This window comes from Fistularia commersonii, chromosome 9, assembly GCF_037954325.1.
Source record: "Fistularia commersonii isolate RoL2024-O1a breed Wild chromosome 9, RoL_Fcom_v1.0, whole genome shotgun sequence".
Taxonomy (NCBI): Eukaryota; Metazoa; Chordata; class Actinopteri; order Syngnathiformes; family Fistulariidae; genus Fistularia; species Fistularia commersonii.
In genome coordinates this window covers 15,745,676-15,758,450 of record NC_141292.1, presented here as the reverse complement: position 1 = coordinate 15,758,450, position 12,775 = coordinate 15,745,676, and the positions used below count along the sequence as shown (strand labels likewise).

The 12,775-nt window shown below is 36.1% G+C and overlaps 1 pseudogene across 1 annotated transcript; it reads left to right on the top strand.

Annotated features, from left to right (window-relative positions):
• The first annotated feature begins 3,017 nt into the window (after nt 1–3,017).
• LOC147231349 (major histocompatibility complex class I-related protein 1-like) lies at nt 3,018–6,188 on the top strand (annotated as a pseudogene). Its single transcript, XR_015106634.1, has 5 exons — nt 3,018–3,075; nt 3,627–3,893; nt 4,069–4,347; nt 5,110–5,740; nt 6,133–6,188. The product of XR_015106634.1 is annotated as a major histocompatibility complex class I-related protein 1-like (transcript).
• The last annotated feature ends 6,587 nt before the right edge of the window (nt 6,189–12,775 follow it).

Sequence of the window (12,775 nt, the reverse complement as noted above, 5' to 3'; positions counted from 1 at the left end):
GGACTCCTGTTTGCTCCCTTCAGTCCCCTCAATGTCCCACTTCTTCTAGGCTACCCTCTTTCCCTGTATATAAACCTGCATTTCTTCATTCCACAATTGATTCTCCTCATGTACTTTCCTTCCAGACGGCACACCAAGTACTCTCCAACCCAACTACACGAGCTGTAGTTGCCCAGTCAGCTAGAAGATGACCACTCAGAGCTTTTCTAAATTCCAACCTTCAAACTACACAACTCTACTCCTATTTCATCGTCCCCCACTTCGAATTCTAGTGTGCCTTTGTCCTCTTCATCTTCCTTGTCACCAGAGTCATCCTACAAACCACCATCCTATGCTGTCTGGCTACACTCTCACCTACAACTACTTTGCAGTCACTGATCTCTCTCAGGTTACCTCGTCTATACAAGATGTAGTCTACCTGCGTGCTCCTACCTGCTCTTATAAGAGATTCGAGGTCCACCAATTTCCATGAGGAAACGAGATCAAATGCGGAATTGTGGAAAGGAGACACTCAAGGAGCGATCTCGATATCCTCTCTCTTTACGTCCATATATCTTCTCTTTGGTCTTTCTCGAGACCTCTTGCCTGGCAGCTCCAATTCCAGCATCCGTCTACCAATATATTCTCTATCTCTCCTCTGTACATGACCCAACCATCTCAGTCTGGCTTCTCTGACCTTCTCTGACCTTCTCTCCAAAGCATCTAACATGTGCTGTTCCTCTGATAGAGGAACAGGAACATTCCTGATCCTCTCCATCCTGGTCACTCCCAAGGAGAACCTCAACATCTTCATCTCTGCAACTCCAAGCTCTGCTTCCTGTCCTTTTTGTCATTGTAACAGTTTCTAGTCCATACATCATCGCTGGTCTCACCACTGTCGTGCACACCTGTCCTTTCATTCTGGCTGAAAGTCTTCATCACTGTCCATGGAGATTCCTGTCTAACCTCATCTGTCAGCCTGTCCATCACCACTGCAAACAAGAAGGGGCTCAGAGCTGATCCCTGATGGAGTCCCACCTCCATCTTGAACTTCTCTGTTACCCCTACAGCACACCGTACCAGTGTCTCACAGCGAGCATACATGTCCTGCACCAGTCTAACATACTTCTCTGCCACTCCAGATTTCCTTCCAAAGCTCCTCTCTTGGCACCCTGTCATATGCTTTTTCTAGGTCTACAAAAACACAATGCAGCTCCCTCTGGCCTTCTCTGTACTTTTCTATTAGCATTCTCAACGCAAATACTGCATCTGTAGTCTCCATTCTTCAGGCATCTTCTCACTCTCATACAACTTCATTGTATGCCTCATCAACTTTATCCCTCTGTAGTTGCCACAATTCTGCACATCCCCTTTATTCTTAAAAATAGGCACCATCACACTTTGTCTCCATTCTCCAGGCATCTTCTCACTCTCTTAAGATCCTGTTGAATAATCTAGTCAGAAAATCTACGGCTGCCTCTCCTAGACACTTCCACACCTCCACAGGTATATCATCAGGACCAACTGCTTTTCCACTCTTCATCCTCTTCAATGCCTTCCTCACTTCACTTTTACTCATTTGTGCTACTTTGTGGTCTACAATAGTCACCTCTTCTACCCTTGCCTCTCTTTCATTTTCCACATTCATCAGTTCTCCAAAGTACTCTTTCCATCTTCCCATCACTCTTCTAGCATCTGTCAATACATTTCCCTCTCTGTCCTTTATCACCCGGACCTGTTGTACATCCTTTCCATCTTTATCTCTCTGTTTCGCCAACCTGTATAGATCATTCTCACCCTCCTTACTATCCAACCGAGCATACAAGTCATCATAAGCCCTTTGTTTTGCCTTTGCTACCTCTATCTTTACCTTTCGCCGCATCTCCCTGAACTCCTGTCTGTTCTCTTCAGTCCTCTCAGTATCCCACTTCTTCTTTGCTAACCGCTTTCTCTGTATACACTCCTGCACTTCCTCATTCCACCACCAAGTCTTCTTATCTACTTCCTTCCAGATGACACACCAAGTACTCTTCTACTTGTCTCCCTGATAACACTAGCTGTTGTTGTCCAATCATGTGGCAGCTCTCCCTGACCACCCAGACCCTTTCTCAACTCCTCCCTGAAAACCATGCAACACTCCTCCCTTTTCAGCTTCCACCATTTTGTCCTCTGCTCTACCTTTGTCCTCTTCATCTTCCTTGTCACCAGAGTCATCCTACAAACCACCATCCTATGCTGTCTGGCTACACTCTCACCTACAACTACTTTGCAGTCACTGATCTCTTTCAGGTTTCCTCGTCTATACAAGATGTAGTCTACCTGCATGCTCCTACCTCCGCTCTTATGAGTTACCCTATGTTCCTGTTTTTTCTGGAAAAAGGTGTTCACTACAGCCATTTCCATCCTTTTTACAAAATCTACCACCATCTGTCCCTCTGCATTCCTATCCTGGATCCCAAATCTGCCCATCACTTCTTCATCCCCTCTATTGCCTTCACCGACATGTCCATTGAAGTCTGCACCAATGACCACTCTCTCATTTCTGGGAATATTCTGCATCACTTCATCCAAGTCATTCCAGAACTTCTCCTTCTCTTCAGATTCACATCCCACCTGTGGTTCATAGCCACTAACAACACTGAGCATCACACCTTCGATTTCCAGTTTCAGACTCATAAGTATCTGACATCTTTTCACCTCCAGAACAACTTTTTTTTGTTTCATACCTTTTATATACTTTACATTTTTTTCCTTTTATATTTTTATGTGTTTATCGCTGATGATTTCATTTTAACAGCAATGTTTCCATGACTATAAAAGAATTCTGACTGACTTTCCCTTCCAGCCTGTGCATTTAGAGTTTACCTGGCAACCCGTGATGTTTCGAGCCGATCTGAATTCTCATTGGCTCAGACGGGGGTTCGTTGCAGCTCCTTCCCAGAGGATCCTTCAGTGGAGCTCCAGATCTTCCACCTGGAAGCCCAGCGTGTGTTTGGGAACAACAACACTTGAACGTCTGAAGCTCTTCAAACCTGGAGATGATGAAGATCTTTCTACTTGTGCTGGTTGTCATGGGAACGTCCAGCGTGACGGCCGGTAAGTCCGTTTCTTTTCGCTTCATTTGATTTCCTCAAAGAGTCTGAAGCAGCAGCTCGTGTTTAGTTTGGTCCAAAGATGATCTTCAGCCTGTTTCTCATCAACATTTCACCTTTAGAATCTGATGGAAACTGTAGTTTTTAGTTCAGAGTGAGAGTTCAGAGGAGATGGGAGCAAATACGGACGATGTTTGGAGTTTAAGATCAGACAAAACGAAAGTGAAAGGAAATATGAGACCTTTCAGGAAATCCAGCATGAAGGAAGGACAGAAGCAAAGATCTTCAAATAAAGTCCCTTTCTATTAATGTTAGAGTTTTATCTGTTCAGATTGAAATCATCCCATTTCCTAAAATACTGGAAATAATCCTTCACTTTGAGATTGACTTGCAGTATTTCTGACTAAATGTTGAACTGCTTTTCTGCGAAATTAAAGTGTAAGTTCTAGAATAGTTCCATCATTCACTGTGTTTTTACATCTTTGAGTAACTTAAAGCTGTTTATGGAACTTTCAGTCACCAAAACCTCATCATTCGGTGAAATATTTCTTCCAGTGATTCACTCCCTGAAGTATTTCAAGACGGCATCCTCTCAAGTCCCAAACTTCCCAGAGTTTGTGGAAGTTGGTCTGGTGGATGAAGTTCCAATAGCTCACTATGACAGCAACACCAGAACAGCAGAACCCAGACAGGCCTGGATGGACCAAGTCTCAGCAGATCATCCAAAGTACTGGGAGAGAGAGACCCAGTACTCACTGGGTCACCAGTATGTCTTCAAAGTCAACATTGAAACTCTAAAGCAGCGTTTCAACCAGACTGGAGGTTTGTTCACACACACACACACACACACACACACACACACACACACACACACACACACACACACACACACACACACACACACAGCTCTGCACCCTGAGTTTATGTCCATCCCATAATAAACACAGCGGACTGTGCTGAGATCTCACTGGTTCACTGCAGCTTCTGTCTCTCTCAGGAGTCCACATTGTCCAGGCTATGTTGGGCTGTGAGTGGAACGATGAGACTGGAGAAGTTACTGGATTTCATCAGTACTCTTATGATGGAGAAGATTTCATCTCATTGGACCTGAAGACACTGACATGGATCGCTCCGAGACCACAGGCTTTCAGAACCAAACAGAAGTGGGACAATGACAAGGTCAATAATAATTACTGGAACCACAGCCTCACCCAGTATTGTCCTGAGTGGCTGAAGAAGTATCTGGACTACGGGAGGAGCTCCCTGCTGAGAACAGGTGGGATCACATGACCTGACGTCGCCTCAACAATGTTTCTACTTCTTTTCAAATCTTTGGTTATTTTCTTGATTTTGAGGAAACAATTTTGGGACTTCCAGTAAAATTGTCCATCCAAGGCCAGTTTGATAAGAATAAGAATAAGAAAAACTTTATTAATCCCGAAGGAAATTGCAGTGCCAGAGTTACAGAAAATATAACAGTAATAAATAATAAAAGAAAGGCAGAATTAGAAATAAAAATAAACTATAAACTATAAAGTGTCTTAGTAACAAGTGAGGTAAGGAGTGCACAATAGTATGATGGAAGGGAACATTGTAGTGCAGCTGTTATGACATGAGATGAAATATTGTACAGTTTCTGAATATTGCACAGAAATGAGATATTGCACATTTTTGTTTGTTTTTAAGTTAAAGATAGGTTGTTATGGTTGCCGGCGGCTGAATGGAGAGGAATTAAAAAGTCTGATGGCCTCAGGGAGGAAAGACCTCCTGTGGCGTTCAGCGGAGCTCCTCGGTGGTATCAGTCTACGGCTGAAAGAGCTCTCGACTGATTTCACTCTTAAATATTGAAAGTTTAGACGAGACAGTGAGTAATATTTGTCCACAGCAGAAGAAGGTGTGATGTTTGTACCTTCACTCTTCTTCCTCCATGTCTCTGCCTTCCTTCTCCTGCCCACTTTCTAATCTGCCTCCTCCGTGTGGATGGAAGTTCTTCTGAGTTCAGGCATTGACAGAAACTCTGTTTCTCTTGACGCTCCAGATCTTCCCAGAGTGCATCTCCTCCAGAAGACGCCCTCCTCTCCGGTCACCTGCCACGCCACCGGTTTCTTCCCCAGGGAAGCCATGCTGTTCTGGACGAAGGACAGAGAGAAGGTCCCTCAGGAGCCCGGAGAGATCCTCCCCAACTCCGACGGAACCTTCCAGATGAGCACTGACCTGAAGCTCCCGGACACACCTGGAGAAGATCTGAAGGCATACAAGTGTGTGTTCAAGCTATCCGGTGTCAAGGAGGACATGGTCACCGTCCTGGACAGAGACGCCATCAGGAGCAACGGTAAGACTGGACTCACAGGGGATGAAGGTAGGAAACGACCCTCTAGTTTCCCATCAGCGTCCAGATCTTCAGATCCAAAGTGTGTCGGATTCATGTCTGCCATCAGTCGGGCTTTTTCTTCTTGCCGAATTGTTCAAGTCAGGATCAGTCAAACTTAACTGGTTAACAAGAACTGAACCGCAGAGAAGCAGAGAGACGATTTCAAGACCAGAAACTGTTTGTGTTGTGTTTTGCTGGACAGCAAAGCCTGGCCTCGTCCTCCCCGTCGTCATCACACTGGTTGCTGCTCTGCTCATCGCGGTTTCCATTGGATACGTCTTCTACAAGAAGAAGTCTGGTGAGAGACCTCCACAGGGAGATGTTTGACTTGGACTCGATGTCGTTTCGTTGCAAATATCTTTGTCCCAACGTGAAGCCGTGCGAGTGTCCGAGCTTCAGCCTCGCCATGTTGAGACACATCGTCTGCAAACTCTTCTGGCAAAGCTGAATTATTTCTCTTCTCTTTGCATTTCAGCCGAAGCTCCTCCGTCTCGTAAGTAGATACTTTTTGTTCAATTCTTTGGAAGTGACTCGCTCTCTGAAGATCCAAAATGTCTTCTGGTGGCGCCTTTAACCATCAGCAGAATCTAAACCTGAACCTCAGTGGAACCAGCAGAGGTGTTTCCTGAAGGGACAAGACTTGTAGTTCGGAACAGGACTCGGGCTTATTGTGTGTTTCTGACCTTCCAGCTGTCAGCAGCTCAGAAGTTCTGGAGGAACTCAATCCCAAACCCTCCTCATCTTGAGGGACAAACCCACCACTGCACTCAGTGAGTTCCTCCTGAAAGCTGCCTTCCAGGGTTCTTCTCGTCTCCTCGGGCTTTCAGATGAATTGTGGAAGTGGCCAAAGAGAGGAGACGTCATCTTCAGTCCAGCCATAAACTCAGAACAACGAGTTCAACATCTAGAATGGAGTTTATACATATGTAACGCAAATACTGCATCTGTAGTCTCCATTCTTCAGGCATCTTCTCACTCTCTAAGATCCTGTTGAATAATCTAGTCAGGAAATCTACCGCTGCCTCTCCTAGACACTTCCACTTCCCTCTCTATCCTTAATCACCCGGACCTGTCGTTCGTCCTTTCCATCTTTATCTCTCTGTTTCGCCAACCTGTATAGATCATTCTCACCCTCCTTACTATCCAACCGAGCATACAAGTCATCATACGCCCTTTGTTTTGCCTTTGCTACCTCTATCTTTACCTTTCGCCGCACCTCCCTGAACTCCTGTCTGTTCTCTTCAGTCCTCTCAGTATCCCACTTCTTCTTTGCTAACCTCTTTCTCTGTATACACTCCTGCACTTCCTCATTCCACCACCAACATGCTGTCTGGCTACACTCTCACCTACAACTACTTTGCAGTCACTGATCTCTTTCAGGTTACCTCGTCTATACAAGATGTAGTCTACCTGCGTGCTCCTACCTCCGAAAGTTACCTGATGTTCCTTTCTTTTCTGGAAAAAGGTGTTCACTACAGCCATTTCCATCCTTTTTGCAAAATCTACCACCATCTGTCCCTCTGCATTCCTATCCTGGATACCAAATCTGCCCATCACTTCTTCATCCCCTCTATTGCCTTCACCAACATGTCCATTGAAGTCTGCACCAATGACCACTCTCTCATTTCTGGGAATATTCTGCATCACTTCATCCAACTCATTCCAGAACTTCTCCTTCTCTTCAGATTCACATCCCACCTGTGGTTCATAGCCACTAACAACATTGAGCATCACACCTTCAATTTCCAGTTTCAGACTCATAAGTCTATCTGACATTCTTTTCACCTCTAGGACGTTCCTAACAAACTCCTCCTTCAAGATAACTCCTACTCCATTTCTCTTCTTGTCAGCACCATAATAGTACAACTTAAAGCTGCTCCTAAGCTTCTAGCCTTACTACCTTTCCACCTGGTCTCCTGGACACACAGTATCTCCACCTTCCTTCTCTGCATCATGTCCACCAACTCGACCTTTTCCTGTCATAGTCCCAATATTCAGAGTCCCTCCTCTCAGTCCCAGACTCTTTATATACTGTATAAATATGTATATATATGTATAAGTATATGAATTCATATGTTTATATTCATATACATATATATATGTACATGTATATATATATATATATATTTATATATGTATATATTATATATATGTATATGTATGTATTTGTAAAATATATATGTGTATACATGTGTATATGTATATATGCATATATATGTATACATATATCTATATACACACATAACTGTATATATGCGTATAAAAATTTATATGTGTGCGTATATGTATATATGTTGATATATGTATAGATGAATAAATGTATCCAACTCTTAAATGTATATATTTTTGTGTGTGTATATATAGACATTTCTGTATGTGTTCATGTATACATGTATGCGTACATATTTATGTATGTATGTATATATATATATGTATTACCACTTGTATGGGTATATATGTATATATATATGTATATAAATAGGTATGTATATATGTGTATATACATGTATGTGTTCAAATATGTATGTTGTTATCTATCTATCCATGTATGAAGGTATATATGTATGTATTTGTATACATACATATATGTATATATGTATGTATGTGTAACGATGATTGTATTAGTATGCATTCATGTGTGTTACTATGTGATTTTATATATTTAAATATACATATATTACATATATATACACGTGTATATACATTTAAATAGATATACACGTCCATATATATGTATACATGCACGCAAGTATAAAAATATATTCTCACATATAGATATACAAAGACATTTACACATATAATTTCACATAGGCATGTAAATATACACGCATAATGTACATTTATATAAACATATACAAATACACATATATACCACATATATATATTTATGTATATATACATTAACATTTAAACATGTATATGTATATATGTGTGTCTGCATGTAAATACAGGTATATATTTATGTGCATATATTTTCATATATATACATAAATACATACATACATACATACATACTTAAATTAACACAAATAAACACACATACATACCTTCATAAAGACAAATACGTAGTATGTAGATACCTACATTCATACTTGAATTCAGACAAACTCACATACATATACATACAAATGTATTTACACATATATATACATACATTACACATATAAACAGACATACAAACATATGTACAATTATAAATTATACACACGCCTACCTCCATACATATCGAGATACATATATGCATACATACGTACATCCATACATTAAACACGTACATATATACATATAAAGACATATACATAAATATACACATATGTAGATATAGATACATACATACATTATTTATACATATATACATACATTCATTTACACATATATACACACATCGACTTTCATCCATATACATGTATACACACATATACATAAATATGTATCTATAAATATGTATGTATATAAATGTACAAATATATATATGAATAAATAAATAGACATATGTATGTATAGTACTTTATTCATCAATGTATATATACACACCTATATATATACATATATATAGGCACTACCATTTATACATATACATACACAGAAATATACACACACAAAGACATACAAACATCTACATATAACCATATATTCATAAGCATAAAAAACATATATGTATGTAAAACATATGTATGTTGGTATCTATGTATGAAGGTACATATGTATGTATCTGTAAACATATATGTATGTATATATGTGTAACGATGATTGTATGTATACGCATACATGTGTTTCTATGTCATCATATATATATATGTATATGTACACATGTATATACATTTAAATAGATATACACGTACATATATATGCATGCACACAAGCATATAAATATATACAGACATATGGATACACAAAGACATTTACACATATAATTACACATACACACGTAAATATACACACATAATGTACATTTATATAACCATTTATATACAAATACACATATATACCCACATATATATACATATAGATTTATTAATTTAACACACAAACATACATATGCACATATGTGCAAATATTTATATATATACATAAACATGTATACGCACATATACATATATTTATGTATATATATTTGCGTGAACATTTATGTATCTGTATCAATGTGTTTATGTACATATGTATACATATGTAAATATGTATATATTTGTATATAAACATATGTATATATGTGTGTCTGCATGTAAATATATATATATACATACATATATCAACACATACATACACACATACATACCTTCATAAAGACAAATATGTAGTATGTAGATACCTACATACATACTTGAACATACAATTAAGACAAACAAACATACATATACATACATATATACATACAAATGTATTTACATATATATCTCCATATGTCACACATACAAACAAACAGATATACAAACAAATATACAATTATAAATTATACACACGCATACCTCCATACATAGCAAGATAGATATATGGATACATACATACATTTAACACAAACATATATACATATACAGACTTATACATAAATATACACATATGTAGGTATATTTTTGCACATATACATACATTTATATATACATATTTATACATATAGAAATACATTGACTTAAATATATATACATGTATACACACATATACATAAATATGTATATATAAATATATATGTATATAAATGTAAAAATATATATATATAAATAAATATATACAAATAGGCATGTATAGTACTATATTCATAAATGTATATATACATATATATGCACAAACATATATACATATACATCCACAGAAATGTACACACACATAAATACACAAACATCTAAAAAACATATATATGTATATTTACACACAATCTTGCACATCATTACATTCACATATTCATATATAAATTTGTGTATACGAATATATATACATATGTATATATATCAAGATATATACATATATAAACATACATACATAAATACATAAACATCTTTATGTATATATGTGTATATACGTGTGGCTAGTATATATGTATACATATGTGTATGCATGTGTTTATATGTGTGTGTATACATGATATTCTAGGTATGTGTAGTTATATATTTATATGTATTAGTACATGTATATATCTATATATCTACAAAATTTTTTGAATACATGTAGATGTATGTATATATAAGTTTATATGTATTTGTATATATATGTATTTATGTATGCATATGTGTATTTACATATACATATGTTTATATATATATATATATATATATATATGCAAATGTGTGCATATATATGTGAATATATATAAGTATATGTTTTTATGTAGATGTATCTAAATAGGTAAGTTTGTGTAAATATGTTTGTATATGTATATATGTATATGTGTTTATATATGTATATCTGTGAATATATATATGTATTTGTATATATGTAGGTATATGTTTATATGTATAAGTATGTGTATATATCCATATATCTACAAATGTATGTTTTTTGAATATATGTAGATGTATGTATATGTAAGTATATATATATAAGGTATATAGGTGTATATGTTAATCTTTGTATATACACATATATACACATAGGTATGTATTTTATATCTAGGTATTTAAATTTATATGTATTTGTGTGTATGTATATATTTATATAGGCACGTGTATATATATATGTATATATATGTATATTTGCATATGTATGTATCTATGTATAAACATGTATATATATATCTATATAAATGTACTTATATGTGTGTACTGTATATATGTGTGTGTGTATTTTTGTCTGTGTATATATATATATATATATATTTCTTTATATGTATGTATTTGTATATGTATGTATGTGCGAGTGTATGTATACGTATATTGGTATGTATATATGTGTCTGTATATATATATATATGTGTGTGTGTGTGTGTATGTAGATATGTTTATATTTGTGTATATATGTATATGTGTGTGTATTTATTGTGTTTATATATGTATATAACTATTTATACATGCATACTTTTTTACATACGTATATGTAGATGTCAGTACATGAATACATATACACGTATATGTATACATAGGCATATATACATTTATATATTCATACACCTATATCTATATGTATGTGTTAAATACGTTTGTACGTATTGATGTTTGTATGAGGGTATGTATGTATTTCTGTATGTTTGTACATATACATGTATGTATGTATGTATATACTGTATGTGTGCGTATGAATGTATGTATATTTATATGTATATTTATGTGATCATACATGGATATTTGTTATTTGTGTGTATGTATGTATGTATGTATGTATATATGCATGTTTGTATGTATGTATATACATGCATGGATATATGTGCACATGTATGCATGTATGTATGTATGCATATATGTATATGGGTAAGTGTGTGTTTGTGTAAGTGTGTATTTAAATATATGTATGTATGTATGTATGTATATAAGGATATACTTTGTAAGTTTGTGTGTATCTATGTTGGAATTATGTATGGGTATGTTTGTATGTGTATTTGTACATATAATATGTGTATGTATGTATGTGATTGTGTTCATGTATGCATACGTGTAGGTGTTTGTGTCTGTACGTATGCATGTGTGTGTATGTATGTTTTTGTGTATGTATGTATATATGTAATGGAAAAGATGTATGTATATATGTATGTGTGTATGTATGCATGTGTGTATGTATATGTCTAGATATGTATGCATGTGTATGTATGTATTCAATATGTATGTATGTATGAGTTGGTTTGTAAGTTTGCATGTATATATGTATGCATGTATATGTATGTATATAGGTTTTGTATGTATATATGTTTGTATGAATGTATGTATTTGTGTATGTTTATATGTATGTATGTATATATGTGTGTGTGTATGTGTTTATGAATTAAGGTGTGTATGTATATATGTAATGGAAAAGATGTATGTATATATGTATGTGTGTATGTATGCATGTGTGTATGTATATATCTAGATATGTATGCGTGTGTGTATGTATGTATTCAATATGTATGTATGTATGAGCTGGTGAGTATGTGCACATATATGTATGTGTATGGGTATATATGTATGCATGTATATGTATGTATGTAGGTTTTGTATGTATATATGTTTGTATGAATGTATGTATTTGTGTGTTTATATGTATGTATGTATAGATGTGTGTGTGTATGTGTTTATGAATTAAGGTGTGTATTCATTTCTGTCTGTATATTTGAATGTGGCTAGATATTAATATATATGTTATTTTGTATGTTCACTGCCTATGTATGTGTGTGTGTCATGATATGTATGTATGTACGTATGTATATATGCTT